The 15,332-nt window shown below is 54.4% G+C and overlaps 2 protein-coding genes and 1 long non-coding RNA gene across 5 annotated transcripts in view; 2 read left to right on the forward strand and 1 right to left on the reverse strand.

Moving 5' to 3' along the window:
* HOXB8 (homeobox B8) overlaps positions 1-15,332 on the forward strand; it is a 64,192-nt gene that overhangs the window by 44,104 nt on the left and 4,756 nt on the right. For all 3 annotated transcript variants that reach the window (XR_006714919.1, XR_006714920.1, XR_006714918.1), the window contains one exon: positions 1-178. The gene's annotated coding sequence lies outside the window, so the exon portion shown is untranslated. The remainder of the gene's footprint in view (positions 179-15,332) is intronic.
* Positions 151-15,332, forward strand: part of HOXB3 (homeobox B3) — a 23,973-nt gene continuing 8,791 nt past the window's right edge. Inside the window, exon 1 of the mRNA XM_045488527.1 lies at positions 151-178. The gene's annotated coding sequence lies outside the window, so the exon portion shown is untranslated. The remainder of the gene's footprint in view (positions 179-15,332) is intronic.
* The window catches only part of LOC123603528, a 2,364-nt gene continuing 1,837 nt past the window's right edge, over positions 14,806-15,332 (reverse strand). Inside the window, exon 2 of the long non-coding RNA XR_006714922.1 lies at positions 14,806-15,115. This is a non-coding gene — a long non-coding RNA (uncharacterized LOC123603528). The remainder of the gene's footprint in view (positions 15,116-15,332) is intronic.

The following is a 15,332-nucleotide window of genomic DNA, read 5'->3' on the forward strand; positions in this document are numbered from 1 at the left end:
CAAATCTCCGCAGACCGGCTGTTGGGGGAAAAAAGTGTTAGCTGGCTCTCCCGGATCTGCGAGGGGGAAAAAATTTGGAACCATAAAGTTGAAAACTTTTTTCTCTCAGTTTGGAAGAAGCCCTTCGTCATGAATGGGATCCGCAGAATTCAGGCCAGAGGAGGCGAGAGGCGCAAAGGTAACAAAGCCCCTGCCTGGGCTGCCTTTTTTTTTTTTTTTTTTTTTTTTTTTGATCATTTTATGAGCTCTTTTTACAAAGGAAAGAAGAAAGTCTCTCGCCTCCTTCTTTTCCTTTTTCAACTTTCTTCGCGGTTTTTTTTTTTTTTTTTTATGGTGGATGCTTGGTCAGATTTGCTGCCTTTTATGATGACTGATGCTCGGGTCAGAGGGAGAGAGAGGGGCCTCACACCTGGAGAGTGTTTGAACTGCTTGGGACTGAGGTGTCAGGACCCCTGAAAAACCCCAGAGAGGGTGGTTTGTGAGGCAGCTCTCAGAAGTGCTTTTTCGGGTTTCGGAAAATGCAGGCGGCCTGGGGGGGGGGGGTGGCAGTGTGTGTGCATGTGTGCGTGTGTGGTGATGTGCACATGTGGCCCGTGTGTTCTGTGGTGTGTTCTGTGACTTCGCTTGTCTACACTGGTGGCTTGCGTCCCATATGTCTGTTTACCGGTGAGATGTTGTCACTGCCGCCTCCTGGAAAAAATGGAATGCAGTTCTTGGATGGAATGCCCCAGGCTTGGAGCAGGGTATAGGTAGATGGTTTGTTGTTGTTGTTTTTCCTTTCCTTCTTTTTGTGTCTAGCTTGGGATTCTAGACAAATATTTGCAACTCTGGAGCAGGAAACTGTTCCGTTTACAGGCGACGTTCGTTGATGCCGGAATCTTCCTTTTCAACACTGCCCCCCTCTTCTTCCTGGAGGCTCAGTGTTCAATTTGGTTTCCTTTTGCTCTCTTGTTTTGGGGTCTCTGTTCCCCCTTCTGGGGCCCTGCTTCTGAGGGTGAGGTAGCCAGTGAGCTGTGCCCGAATGTGCTGGCTCTTTTACCCTGGGGCTCACTAAGGGTTTGGAGGCAGGAGGCTGGCAGGAGAGAGAGTTCATGGAGAGGCCACGTTTTCTAGGCGATTAGCTCAGTATTAGAACCACAAAATGACCTCGGAAGCCCCTTGACCTCTCTGAGACTGGACAGTGGGCTGGCTCCTGCCTCCTGCCCAGGAGGGAAAGTCCTACCTCTGCAGGGAGGGGTACTTTGAGCTGTTGTCGTGGCCCCACCTTCGTCATCTCCCTCGAGCCCCCAACCCCTTCTTTGCTAACTGGGAACTTCTGGATTGTTTTTCTATTACTGTCCCCTGGGGAGAAAAGGAGTGAAAATTTTAGCCCTGGGGTGCAGTTGGGGGAAGGGAGTAGGGTGCTGATCTGGATCTCTGTGCAGGACTCCTTCCCTAGGCCGGGTTCTAACCAGCCCCCCCCCCCCCCATGTCCAGTTCATCTCTTGTTTCCTGTTTCGCTTGGAGGGAGCTGAGGAAAGAGAGACAAAGGGAGACGATATGACAGGTCCACAGGGCTTCAGAGGGCTTAAGGGACAAGCCCCTGGGTTCTAAAGAGAGGGAAGGCTCCCCCACTAACAGTCCCTTGGAGGTTACTGTCTCTCAAGGTCTGATATCCAAATTCACAGCTTCTTAACCCATTTTTCTGAAGTTCCTTTGTTTAGGAGACTATTCCTGCAATCACTTGTGCCCCCTTCCCCTAATCCCCAGTCTCACCCCAGCTTCTCACACAGCCCATGGATACCTTCCCACCAGGGGAGCAGGAGAGATGGGAGAAGGGTCAGTACAGGCTGTCCTGACCATTTCCAAGGACAGTTCTGCCACACCAACCAGAGTTTTAGCAACTTTGAATTTTAAGAGGTGCGTGGAGAATTTGCTAACATGGAGCCTTTCCAATTCTGTTTTCTACTTGATGTGTCTGAAAATCCATACCAGCAACCAATTTTTTTTTTTTTTTAAAGAGGAGATAGAGACAAAGAGACACAGAGAGAGAGAGGGTGAGAGAGAGACACGGACAGACTGAGACTCCAGCTGGGAAGAGAGGAAATGTTCCTTCACTTAAAACCAGGAGACACAGAACCTTGCTGGGATGTGTGTGGGATGTTGGTTTGTATTTTGTAAATCGTCTCAATCGTCTCCTGTCACTTGGGGACTCAGTCTCAGGCAAGAACTAACTGGCATTGGTTGGTATCACCTCCTTTGTCCCTGAGTGGCATGATAAATGCAGGGGCTGGAGGCCTGGGGCAGGAGAGGAAGTGGGTAGAAAGGTGAGCTGGGCTGCTCCTGGATTGGAAATGTTTGAGGTTCATGGGAGACGTGCACCCCATTACTCATAAGGGCAGATAACCAATTGTGGGCCTTCTTATAGTCCCAGGTGGCAAAGATCTAGTCACCTGGGACTTTACAAAGCTGCTCTCTGCAGAGTGAGGGGTCCATCAAAGGGAAGGAGGGGGGAAACAATGGAAGGGAAAGTTGGGGTTCATTCAAGGGTTTCAGCCCCATAGGCCAGAGCTTCCAGATTTCCCTTTTCCCTCACTTCCAGACCCCAGTCTTTTCAGGGGCTGGGCAGTCTCCCCAGCTAGACAGACTCACCTTCACCTTCTACAATTCTGGTGGCCACCCCATCCTCATCTTTGGCCTCTCTTCCTTCCAGGCCCCTGGGCCCTCCGGATTCACCCTCCTCCTTGCACTTACTGGGGCAGAGGGGCTCCTCAGTCCTGCCAGAGCCCGGGGAGGCCACCCCAGCGCCCGTGGTGGGTCTCCCTGGGAAGAGTGGCCGGCTGGGGAGGGGAGTCTGCTTGGAAAACGGAGTTGGGAAGTTTCCCAGCGTGAGCTGAGCGCTGACGGATTTGTGATCAGCCATAAAACCGGCGCGTTCAGATTCGTAAATCAATCTTGCCTCTCTCGCAGAATGAACGTTCGCTTTATCGGCAGCAAGAAAGCGCTCAGCGCGCGCTCAGGCGCTTGTTTATTTGAACACGGACATTCCCAGGATCCGAAAAGAGTGTGGGCATTTTAACAGAACCTGCCCAGCGTGTCTTCGTGTCATTTTGCGGTTTCTTTTCCTTGCCCTTAAAGACAATTTCTCAGGTTTCAGAGATTGCTGTCTTCCCCTGCTCCTGCATATTGCTTCCAATTTCTCTCTCGCTCGCTCGCTCTTTCTCTCTCTCTCCTTTTTTTCTTTCAGACTTTAGTGGACTGTTTTCCTATAGGGGACCGTTTTTAATGCATTTGTGGCCAGGACCTTGCAAGGAGTTGCCCTGGCTGGAACCAGGCGCAGGGCCCACATCGGGAGCCGGCTGAATTCAATCCCAGTCTGTGTTTTGTATCGGGACAATCAAAGCCGACCACCCCCCTACAGAGTCTGGGCCCCGCCGGCGCCCCACCCGTGCGTCGTCGGGAGCGGGATTCCGAGGAGGCGGCCGGGGCCAAGCTGCCGCCACAGCTGGAATTTACGGGGGCCGCCGAGTGCGAGTGCAGGGTGGCTGTTTCTTTGCGGGTGGTTAAGGCATCTGGGTCCTCAGCCTCTTCCCCCTTGAGTTGTTTTTGGGTCAGACCTCTCCAAACAAACCAGTGGCGGCCCCGCGGCCCCTGCTCCCCTACCCTAAGCCGCATTGATTCTCTCTCGTGTCTGCTCCAGCCGGCGCGGCGGAGGCCAGGCTGCCCCAGTTGCTGCTGAAGATAAGACTGGGAATGTGCGGACAGGGGCTCCTGCAGGAATGTCTTTTCTGCTCCCCTTTGCGCCCCCACCCCACGCGATGGCCCAGGACTCCGATTCTGGTTGCTACTGGTCTGCTCATTCTGGGGCCAAGCTGTAAGTGAAGGTTTGGGGGATTTGGGTTTTTGTTTTTGTTTTTGTTTTGTTTACATCCGAGATGAAGGACTGTGTGTCCGCTTCCCTCTCCAGGCCTAGGGAATGGATTTCCCCTATCATCCCTGCGTTTAACCCTTTAATATGCGACCCCCCTCCTCTTTGCCCATTGATCGGTCTCCATTGTCTGCTGATTGGGAGCTCAGGGTACTGACACCTGGGGAATAGGGACCCTGGGGCTGCCAGACTGACTTCAAAGCCTCGTCTTTCTTCCCTTTCCTTCCCCTCTAGTTCAAATCTTAAGCCGTCTTCCCTGGTGTGTCAGGGGTGGAGGGGGTCACCGAGATGGTGTGTGACATAGGTAGACAGAGCCTGAGTGCCCACTTCTTTTGTGTAGAAACCCTAGTCTGAGTCTTTGTGTCTAGAACATATTCTCAGTTGGTCAGTAGAATTTGATTCCTCGTGGTGGTAGTAACACAAGGTGGGGGGGGGGCGGTGCGGGGAAGTCCCTCTTGTGGGTATTCTCAGCTCTGGGAGCTCCAGAGTCGTCTCTTCATCCTGTCCCCTCTCTGCCCCTTCAAAATGTACCACAAAAGATCAGAAAGACCATTAAAGCCAGAAGCCCCATTCTTCATGCCTATGTACCGCGGACTTGTGGGGAGCGCTTCTTTTGAAGCTGGTCCCTTTAGAAATGTTGTTGCTTTTTTAGGAGAGGGGGAGTGGGTCCCACTAAAATAAATATCCTAGGAGTGAGGGAGAGAATGGAGTTGGGGGGAATCCTAATCTTAAAGGACGCAGAGAGACGAGCTGGAAGCTGCGAAATCCAGAGGCTTGGAGCAGGGCTCTGCGCCCACCCCACCCCCACCCCCCAGACGCCCCTGCAGACTATTTCTGCACCTCCACGAACTAAGCAGAAGCAGGAGGAGAAGGGAGAGAGGAGAGGTGGGCTGTAGGTAAGTGTGTGTCTGGGCGGGGGTTGGGGGGAGGTTAGGGAGCTGTAGGTAGAGTAGGTATAGATATGAATGTGGGAGACAAGAACTTGCTACTCTTCCATTGGTGGGTTGGGGGGAACCTATTTTGCAGGAAAATTTCTCCTCCTGAAGGGGAAGGTCATAGTGGTCCTTTGAGTCTGAAATCGAAAGACCCCCTTCCCCCTCCTGGTCACGTGATTCATTAAATAATTAATGCCGAGGTTGCAGAATAGATATGTATTCGTCAGGAAAATCGCAGGCTCGGTCTCCCTGTTTCTGACGTGCAATTCAACTGTCCTTTGAAAAACAAGCCTGTACCCCGAGAAAAAAAAAAAGAGAGAGGGGGAGAGAGAGGGAGAGAGAGAGAAAAAGAGAGGGAGGCAGCAATAAAACAGCCCCGCAGCCGGAGCCACACCGCGGGCTGGGGTATTGTAAGTAGAAGGGATTTCTCACTACCTACCGCGTCTTATATGTCCATGTAAATTTATTGTTTGTTATTAATGTTATTGTCGTAAAATGTGACAAATAGCCATCTTCATTTCCTGCCATTTCTCTTCACACGGTGCTCTGTGTGTTTATACCCATTGAGGCATTGCATAGAGAATTTAGGAATATTCCTCTTCTCTCTCTCTGTCTCTCTCTCTCTCTCTCTCTCTCTCCCTCTCTCTCTCCTCCAACCTTTTTCTTGATTTATAGCAATATGGATGTCAGCTTCTCGGCCGGCATGCCAGCCATTGTGTGTGTGTGTGTGTGTGCGTGTGTGTGTGTGTGAGCGCGTGTGCGCGCGCGCGTCTGTGTGTGTTTGTGAGCGAGTTGTGTTGTTTATGGCCATGTCTTCGATAAATCATTTCTCACGGAAAATGATGTGGAAGCTGGGCCATTTCTGCGGCCGGGAGAGACTGGCTCTCGGAGCTACTCCTCCCTCTCTGCTCTGCTCCCAGGAGTTGGTTATTTCAGACGATTTACAGTAATATATCAGCAGTTAATATGAAAGCTCTATAGCTGGAGGTCTTAAATTACAGCATCTGTGATTATCAATTAAGGCAAGATTTGTATAAATTTGGTAAACCAGAAATGCCTCATTGGCATATAAACCCAGTCAAAGACCACGACCTAATACAAAAATTATATTTGCAAGCCTGATAGAGCCAGCATTCCTGAAGCAGCAGACAGAGCCTCATTTTTCAGTGGTTCCCCTCCAGGAGTTTGGCTGCTCTGTCTGCAGCCCAGGGTAAAGGACCCAACTCTGAAGGCAGAAGGAGCCTGGGGGCAAGAGAAGTCCAGGTGGAGGAAGAAATTACTGGGGTTGAAGGCAAAGGTTTTTGTAATCGATGGGGAGCAAATTGAAGCCCTCTGCAATTGGAAGGGGTTAGAAGGATTCGGTTATGGTACTGAAGCGTCATCTATAGGGTTGATGTGTGTGGCACGGTGTCGTCGAGGGTGAGGAAGGAGCTACCCACATTGGGGGAGATGGGGTGGGGGTCGGAGGGTGAAGGGCAGGGAGAGAAGCTGAAAGCCTTGGCTGCTTACCCTCCTGGCTAACAAAACAAGGAAATGAATTCACACCCCAGTAGCCTTCCTTCGACCTCCTGAAACAAAGAAAGTTTCCTCAGCAGTGAGGGACTATGTGTGTTTGGGGCTAACGCAAAGAGAAGTTCTCCAAGTTTTTCTAGAAAAGAAATGTTCCGGGAATCAGGTGGTCCCAGAAAGTTGGTGAGTGTTCCAGAACACGGGGTGTGTTCCCCTCCCTAAGCCCCCATCCAAAGAGGGAGCAAATGGGGTGCATATTGGGAGGAGGAGAGCTGGTAACTTTCCCCTCGGGTTTTATGTGTGTGGGGGGGTGGTCAGTCCCTTCCCGTTAGGGAAGAGCCTGATGGGTCCAGAGCAAAGCCAGAAATAGCTTCTGGGGATGTTCTACACTGCGCCCCAAAGTTGTGATGGGTGAGGAGCAGAGGGCCAGAACCTTTGCCAAGTCCGATCGGGCTGCTGGCTTTTCCTTTTCTGGCTGGAGCCTGGCCAAGTGACTTTATAGCCGCGATTATCTGTGATATTTAACTCTGCCTGCTAGTGTAAACCTTCGAGCAAAAAAATTAGAGTGACGCCGCGCCCAGGTGTTAATTATTCATGGCATCAGCCTCGTGGAGTGTCGGCTTAGGCCCCAGTCTTGGGGCATCCAGGAACTCGCTCCCATGCTCTGCTCCAAGTGGCACGGAGCCCCATCCTTGTTAATAGACAGATTTGTGGGTGCGTGGTGGGAGTCTGGGTTGAAAAGGGTTTAGGGTAAAAGAGATCAAGACCCTAGGCTGGGATGGGTGGGGGTGTTATCTGGTCTGGATAAAAGGAACTGGGGAGAATCTGGATTCAGGGGTAGCTGTTGACAGGACTGGAGATTGTAGGGGAGGAGGGAAGGGCTGGGGGAAGGCAGACTTGAGGGACAGAGGCTCTGACCCTTCAGGCCCTCTCTCTTTCAGTGTTGGAGAATCCCACACATACATGCTCGCTCTGGGTGTGAGAGGGGAGTATGTCTTTCTCCTTCACCTGGGAAGTTGCAAGGCGGGTGTAAATGTGGAGAGGGTGAGTTCGCCCCCAGATCAGTGTTCCAGAATTTGGGCCAAAGTCTTGGAATCCCTGAGAAGGGAGAAGGATTACCTCTTCCTTGGAGAGGAGGAAGAAGGAAGAGGGTAGAATTGTGTTTTATTAGCTTCTGAATTCAGCCTGTTTTGGAGGATGGGGAAAAAAAGGGGAAGGCTGAAGGATTTGCTCCTTGGGACGGGTCACAGCTTGGGCGGTGGGGGGTGGTAGGTGAGCTGGGAGCCAGTCCTACAGGCTTCTACCCCGGGTTACCAACCAGCCTTCCTTCTCTGTCCCTCTTCCCCCTGCTGCTTTTGCCTTTGACGTAGATGTCTGATCCCCCTCTTATCCTCTCCATTCTCTCAGCGCCCCCCCCCCTCAGGTCTTTGTCTCTTCTGGCCCTGGGGATACACCCCCCCCCGCCCCTTCCCATTCCCCAACTCACACTCAAGAGTCTTCCCCCAGGAGACAAAAGCGGAGAGATCATCCCTCTCCACCATTATGTTATCTTTTAGTTGCTGGCTCCTTGTTGAATCTCTCCATGTGAGGCCTGATGCCCAGGCATATAGGCCTACCCCCAAATCCGTAAGTTTGCAATGACTTTGTTGTTGTTGTTTAAATACACACACACACACACACACACACACACACACACACACACCCTTGGTTTATTTAGCCACAAAGCATCCTGCCTCTTATCAGTTCTGTGTGTGTGTGTGCGCGTGCACACACACACACACACACACACACACACACACTACCCCATTTGCTTTTGTGCTGTTCAGGGGATGGAGTAGAACGTATTTAGTGGCAGGGGCTTTCGGAAAGCTGCTGGCTGTTTCCATCTTCTTTCCCAACTCTGCTGGTGTCCACTTTCTCTAGTAATTATAGTGTGTATCCCCCTGCCTGTAAGAAGCTGGGCTTGCCAATGTTTTAGCCATCAGAGGAACTGAATAAAAAGATGAGAAGAGAGAGGATGAAAGGAAAAGAGAGGGCCTCAGAGAAAGAAGAAGCAGTAAGATCCCTTTCTGGGGGGGGGGGGAAGTTGAGGCAGAGCCCAAGGAGGGGATGACAGGGAGAGACAAAGGCCAGTCAGAGGGGCAGAGAGGCTGTCCTGGGATAAGGAGCTCCACAACTTGCATGGGTACACACACACACACACACACACACACACACACACAGAGTGAAGTGACAAGGAGGGAACTGGGAAGGGAACCACTCACTTTGCCCCCTTCTCTGTCAAAGAGAATGTCTCTGTGATGGAAGGATGTGTTACCCCTACAGATGAAAGGGCCCTCAGGCCAAGGGCCACGTTGCCCCCAAGGAGAGGGGCAGCCTAGTAAGCGAGCCCAGAAGTGAATTTCTGGAGCTACTAAGTCTTTCCCGGGACTCAGTTCAAACTCCCTGAAGATAGAGAGGCAGAGTATGAGAAGACAAAGAGGCCATGAGAAAGGGACAGAGACGGCAGAGATGGTTATTAGGGTGCGGAGAGAGAGACATGGAGAAAGAGTCCAACCCTTTGGGGAGGGCAGCCACAGGGAGAGGGGAGGGCTGCAGGGGTCTGGAAGCTCCTCCAGACTCGGTGGTTTCTTTACAGGCAGCTGCCCAAAGCTGGGGCCGTCCCAGAAGCAACTGCCTCTCGAGTAGGCCCTTGGGGGTGCTAAATCAGGTCTGAGGCAGCTGGGGCAGGAACTGAAGTGTCAGGGAATGGCCAAGACTACCTTAGCACTTTTCCACTGGCTCCCACCAGTAACTTAATGGCTGGAATCTCCCAAAACAGAATTCCACGGCGGCGGGGGGGGGGGGGGGTGGGGGGTGGTGGTGGGGGTGGGTAGCGGGCGGTGGATTTGGGTCAGGCTCTCACACCTGGGCCCGGGAACCCTTCCTCGGCCTCTCTTCCCCCTGGCGGGTTTGGTCCCTCCTTTCCCCCTGTAGGGACGCGGAGAAGAAGTTGATCTGCCAGACGCCCAAGAACTCTCCCTTTCACCTCCAATCCACATCTCCTCCCTGGAACCCCCAGCCTGAACCGACGGACGCTGCCCTCACTGATCTCCTCCCTCCCCCATCTTTCAGGAAAGAAAAGGAAAAAGGGGAAGCAAGCTCCTACCAGCCTAAGCAGCTTTAGAAAACTCCAGGGAACCTGGAAAATGCAAAGCCTCTCGCGCCTCTCTCTCGCACCAGTCCCTTTACCCCCTCGCCACCGCTCTCTCTCCCCACTGCGCACCCCCACCCCCATCCTCCCGTCCCGTCCTGCCCAGAACTCTCTGCCTTCCCCTCCCTTCTCCGCTGGGCCGGACATATGGAACCCATTTCGCTGGTGACATTGAAGAGCCGCCCGTGCGCCCGCCTTCCGCCATGGCGCCCCCGGCGCTCCCCGCGCCTCGCCGTGCCCCCTGTCACTCGCGGCTCCTCTCGCCTGGCAGCTCGGCCGGCTCTCGCGGCCCCGACCGGGCTCGGTGCCAGGCGCGCGCGGCCGCCCGCGGCCCCCACGCGGGCCCTCGCCGAGGGGGCGCTCCGGGCTCCTCCGGCCCCGGGGGGCCCCCCTCCCCGGCCGCGCCCCGAGAGAGCAGCCTCCGCGCGCGCCTCGCCGCCCCGCCGCCCCGAAGGCCGAACAAAGCCGGGGGCGGGGGCGGGGGCGGGGAGGGGGCGAGCGCTTCCGGGCCTCTCCCCGCGCCGCCGGCCGCTCCGGGGGCCGCCGGGGTCTGCACCAGCGCGATGCGGTCGGCTGCGGCCGGGGCGCCCCAGCCGGGGCCGAGGGACCCGGGCCTGGCAGTCGGCTCCCGCGCGTCCGCTGCTCCCGGCCGCCCGCGGCCTGCGCCCTAGCGGGAGTCCGCCCAGGTAAGTGGGGGTGCGCAGCCCCGCGGCCCAGCGCGGGGAGTGTGGGGCGGGGGGAGGTCCGGCTAAGGGTGTGCGTGTGGGGCGGCCGAGACCCCAGCCCCTAGGTCTCTCTCCTGGGTCGGGAAAGAGGCTGGATCCGAATCGTGGCAGACAAAGATGTGAGCACCTTAAAGAGGCGGGTGGGTGGGTGCTGAGGGGGTAGAGGGATCCGGGTGTGCAGGGCAATGTGGAGGAATGTGGGGCTGTTCGCCGCCCCGCCGCGGGTGTGTGGACGGGAGCCGGGTTAGGGGATGTGGGGGGGGGGGAGGGGGCTCTCCGGCTTAGGAAGGGAGTGTTGGAGGCTGGGGAGGGGTTTCCAGGGGAGCCGGAAGCTCTGGGTTGTGGAGGAAATGTGGGGGCATCTCCTAGAGTTGGGGGGACAGCTGGGCCCCGCTCCCACAGTCCAGCTGCCATCCTGGTGAGCCTTTTAGCACCTGGCGGGTTATTTGAAGCTGAAACTACAAGGGGTTGCGGTGAGGCCGGGTGTTAAACTGAGAAGGTAGGAGAGGGGGTGATTTATGGCTTCAGAGAAGCTATGTTTACTCCGGGACTGCTCTGGAAACCAAAAACCAAACAGAGCAGAGGCGGGAGGAGCCCCTCTCCTTGTAGTGGGAGACGATGCCAGGCTCACTGGCTGGGATTTATTTTCCCAGATGTGGGGAGATGGTGGGAACCGTCCCTTTGCAGGCGCAGGATGCGGTGGGTCTGTGATGCAGGAGAGTGTGCAAGCGTGCACACGTGGAGGTGTGTTTGTGTATTGTGTGAGAGCGTCCGCACACTGGGGCACACGTGCGCTCGGGCTGGGGTCTGTGGGGGTACAGCATCGCCTTGGGAGTGGGCACACAGGGAGCTGGGAGGGAGGCTCCGTGTTCTCTGGTCCTGGTACTCTGTGATGTGATAGCTCTTTCCGCGCTTTCCTGCCCCGTCCTCTCACCATGCTCCCCCCCACCCCTGCCCCCTGCCCCGTGCTTTCTTTCCTCCCACAGCCACATGCAGCACAGTCCACTTGGCCTGGTCCCTGGCCCCTCTGTGCCATCTGCCCACGCTGCCTGATCTTCCCTTTGAACCTTTAACTTTGCTATGGGAGACTAAGGCATTAGTGAGCATGGCTGCGTGGAGAGGGGGGAGGGGAGCGGGAGAGAAGAAAAAGGCCTGGGGTGGTCGCCGAGATCGGTGCTTGGACACTGGGCCTTGGCAGGCTTGAGTTCCACCATTACTTCTCCAATTCTCCCGAAGTCTCTGTTTGGGAAGGGACCAGTGAGCCCAAAGTGGAACAGAGGACGGGAGCCATGCAGGATGCTGGGGGGTGGGGAGAGAAATATTTTGACCCCAGATAGTTATGTCCTCAGGCCGACTGGTGGCTCTTGCATTTCTTTCTAGAAGCCTGGCTTTGCCTGGAAATTGTTTTGCATTAAATTTTCTCAGCCGCAGAATTATCTTTCCTCGCCTCCAGCTAAACTTGCATTTTTCCACCAGACACTTGGGCCCCGCACCAATGAAATCTGAGAGGAAGCGGCTGGGCCCTAAGTGGCCGTAATTTAATTGATTTTATCATAAATCATCAACTTGATGAAGAACCCGAGGTTTCAGTGAAGTAAATTGATATTAATGGGAGTTTCTTGAAATGCAAACTCCGCTGCATTGTTGGGGCATCTCGAGCTGGGGAGGTGGATTTCATGTGTCCCAAGAGCAGAGAGCCTGGACCTGGAACCCGTGTTAGGGGGTTAGGGGCATTAGGGGGTCGGGAAAGCAAGCTGTGAGGGGTGCTGCCAGAGGGCCTGTTTCTGTGAGGGAGCGAGGCAAAGAATGGAACTTTCTTGGGGAGGGAGCAGAATCTGACTCTGAACCCTGCTGGTCATCTTGGGAATGCTGGTCTCCAACTGGTGGGGGTGGTGGGGGGGGCAGTTAGGGAGGCCGGTAGGTGTGTGGGCAGAGTTGGGGGTCGGGTGAGAAAGCCAGGCTGGTACAATGGGTGCATTGACTCCTGGTTAAAAATTGCCAGGTCAAAGCCTTCCTCTTCTAATTATACAAATTAATTATTTACTGCTCAGGTTGCTGTCCAAAAATAGCACTTTTGATTTGATGATGGAGGTAGAAAACCACCCCCCCTTCCACGCACAACACACACACACACACACACACACACACACACAGAAAAGTGGTTAAAACCGTGCATGAGCCTCTGTGGGGGCAAGGACAACCAGGAGTGGGGTGGGGGCTGGGCAGTGGGGGTGTCCCATTTAAATCCCAAGAAGAAATATTCTGCTTTTGCCAGAGATGGTGCCCATTATTGTCTGAACTCAGTTTACTACTGCGCAATAATGGTCATTCGCTTTTACGTTAGCACACAGAGAACCACAAGCTGTCAGTCCAAAAAAGGACCTTAGAGATCATTTAAGCCCAATCCCTCCCCTCCACACATGTTCTCTAACTTTATAGAGGGGACACTGAGGCCCCAGGAGTTCACTGCTTCAGAGCACATAGCCAATCTGGAATGCCTAGAAGCCTAGCCTCCCAACTGCTACGCCTATGCCAAATTTTTAGACAAACCACTTCCTGGCTCTGAGCCTCAGTGTCCCTGTCTGTAACAGTAGCAGGGGTAGGACAGGACAGTGTCTGAGTTCTCCCTAGGTGTAACCTTGGGTAACTCTCTAGTGCTTGGGGTCCTGAGAGCATCTGGGTATAGAAGTTACTGCACACGCTTATTTGCAATATACAGGGAGTTTGTATTCACCCAGAGCAGTGCATAGTTACTCTGACTGGCTCTAGGAAATCTATTAGAATCTGGACCATTCTTCCTCTTGAAGGTGTCTTTATTCTCAGCAGAGAAGCCCAGGCTGAGAGCAACAGAAACAGAAGGCAGTGGAGAGGGGCTGGCTAGCTGGGTTGGACTGGGATTGGCATTTGGGGGTGAGGGGCTAAGGAAGAGGAGGGTTCCCCTCACAGAGCAAGGCATTTTCCTTGACAGGCACCGGGCTGAGGCTGGAGCTGTTCAAATTTCAGCTTTTGAAATTCTTCCTACTCCAGCCCAAAGACTGAATTACGGTTTCAGAATTTAGATTCTGTAATGGTAGGCCACTGTCTGTTCCCCAGCCTCACTCTGACCCCAGGGCCTTTGAGCCCTCTCTTTTTGGGAGACAACAAACACAGGGTGCCACAGCACTGTATCAGGTCTCCTCCCTGGGCAGCCAAGACAGGAGGCTTATGAGGTGGATGAGCCCCTGCCCTATTCTTTTTTTTTTTTTTTTAATGTTTTTATTTATTTTTGAGACAGAGAGAGACAGAGCATGAGCAGTGGAGGGGCAGAGAGAGAGGGAGACACAGAATCTGAAGCAGGCTCCAGGCCCTGAGCTGTCAGCACAGAGCCTGACACGCGGGGCTCGAACTCACGGACTGGACTGTGAGATCATGACCTGAGCTGAAGTCAGACGCTCAGTCGGATGCTCAACCGACTGAGCCACCCAGGCGCCCCACCGCTGCCCTATTCTTGCTCTTGTCTTCATCTCTTTTCCCAACTGAAAGTAGATAACATTCAAAAGAGGAGAGGGCTTCTCAGAAGTTGCATAGTTGTGAGAGGGAGATTTCTTATAGGGTCAGGGATATGGGAGGCCAGCAGGGGACCAGAGGTTTCCAGACTGCCTTGGAAAGTGTGGCCAGGTACATGAGTTCTGATGGAGGAGTGAGAAGAGATGGGCAGAACTCTTTGGGGTTCGGGAAATCAGAAGCTCTGTTTTGAGAGGTGGGGGGCGGGGACTCAAAGGGCTGGCAGGTCCAGACTCTGGCCCTATCCTATTCTGACTGGGGGGGGGGGGTGGTGGTGGGGTTATATTTGGAGGCAATTGGGAAGGCCTTCCGCTGATTGGTCATTAATCGGGTGAGTTATTGTCTGCTAAACAGAGGTCACAGGGAGAGAGACATCCAATCTGTCAGGAGAGACCTGCGCAGTCGCTGGCAGCAGGCTGGGCCCCTGTCCTCTCTTGCCTGCCTCTCCCTCCCTTCCCCAGCAGCCCACCTCCTCCCCAAGCTGTCCAAGATTCGCCCTTCTCCCTCTTGCCTTCTCCGGGCTGCCCACCTTTGTCTCGACACCCGCCAGCGTGGGGGGTTGCCAGGCCGGGACTGAGCTTCCAGATGCGGCGGGGACTCCGGATTCAGAACGGGTTCTTGAGCCCCCAGGGCGCCCGCCTGCCCCGGACTCCAGCCTCGGCCCCGCGGCACCTCCATCGGCTCCGTATGGTCAGCGCATTCAGGCGGCCTCCGTGGTCACCGGGACACTTTGCGAACCCACGTGGCTGCCCCCCCCCTTTTTTTTTTCCTGCTTCCCCCTCGCGCCCCTACACTTTTGGGGCGGAGAGAACAGAGCTTGCCTTTTTCTTCTCCGACCGTACTCCGTCTTCTTTCGATCCCGGCTTCCGCTGAGCCTGGTCTACACTGACCTCCGCGGAGGCACCGAATCTTCTCCTGCCCCGTTTCCCCTTTGTTTCCTCCCGCAAGGGCATCTTAGAGAGGTGGGGGTTGGGAATCCACAAAACCAAGAGCCATCTTCATTAGCAATTTAATTTTACAACCGCCAGCTTTGAAATCTTTATTAATATTCAAGAAGAGATGGACATTCCGGTGCGTGTGTGTGTGTGTGTGTGTGTGTGTGTGTGTGTGAACTTCACACGAGTCCGCAGCGGCCACAAAGTTGGGGCAGTGAAGCTGGAAGAGTGTGGGACCCGGAGCCCAGACAGGACCAGAAAGAAACAGATCTCGAATCGCTTCGCACGCACCCCCGCTCCCAGGTCCCCGCTTCTCAGTGAGCCGGGGGTTGGTTGAGCTGGGGGCCAGATCCTTGGTCACCCCAAAGCTGAAACCAGAAATCGATTTTAAAGGAGCCAGCCATTTTGTCCTTATTGAGAGGAGAATTTTCGTTTGCTCTTTAATGGGTTTGATTGGGAGGGGGGAGAGAGAGACATGATCCCTCTAAGGCCTGGGAGGGTGGGCGCCAGGAATGGCTTAAAGAGGTTTAAAGTGCTCCTTGTCCCCTGATATTGAGTAGGGATTAGGGATGGAGGAGGGGAGTG

Source organism: Leopardus geoffroyi, chromosome E1 (genome assembly GCF_018350155.1).
Source record: "Leopardus geoffroyi isolate Oge1 chromosome E1, O.geoffroyi_Oge1_pat1.0, whole genome shotgun sequence".
Classification (NCBI taxonomy): domain Eukaryota; kingdom Metazoa; phylum Chordata; class Mammalia; order Carnivora; family Felidae; genus Leopardus; species Leopardus geoffroyi.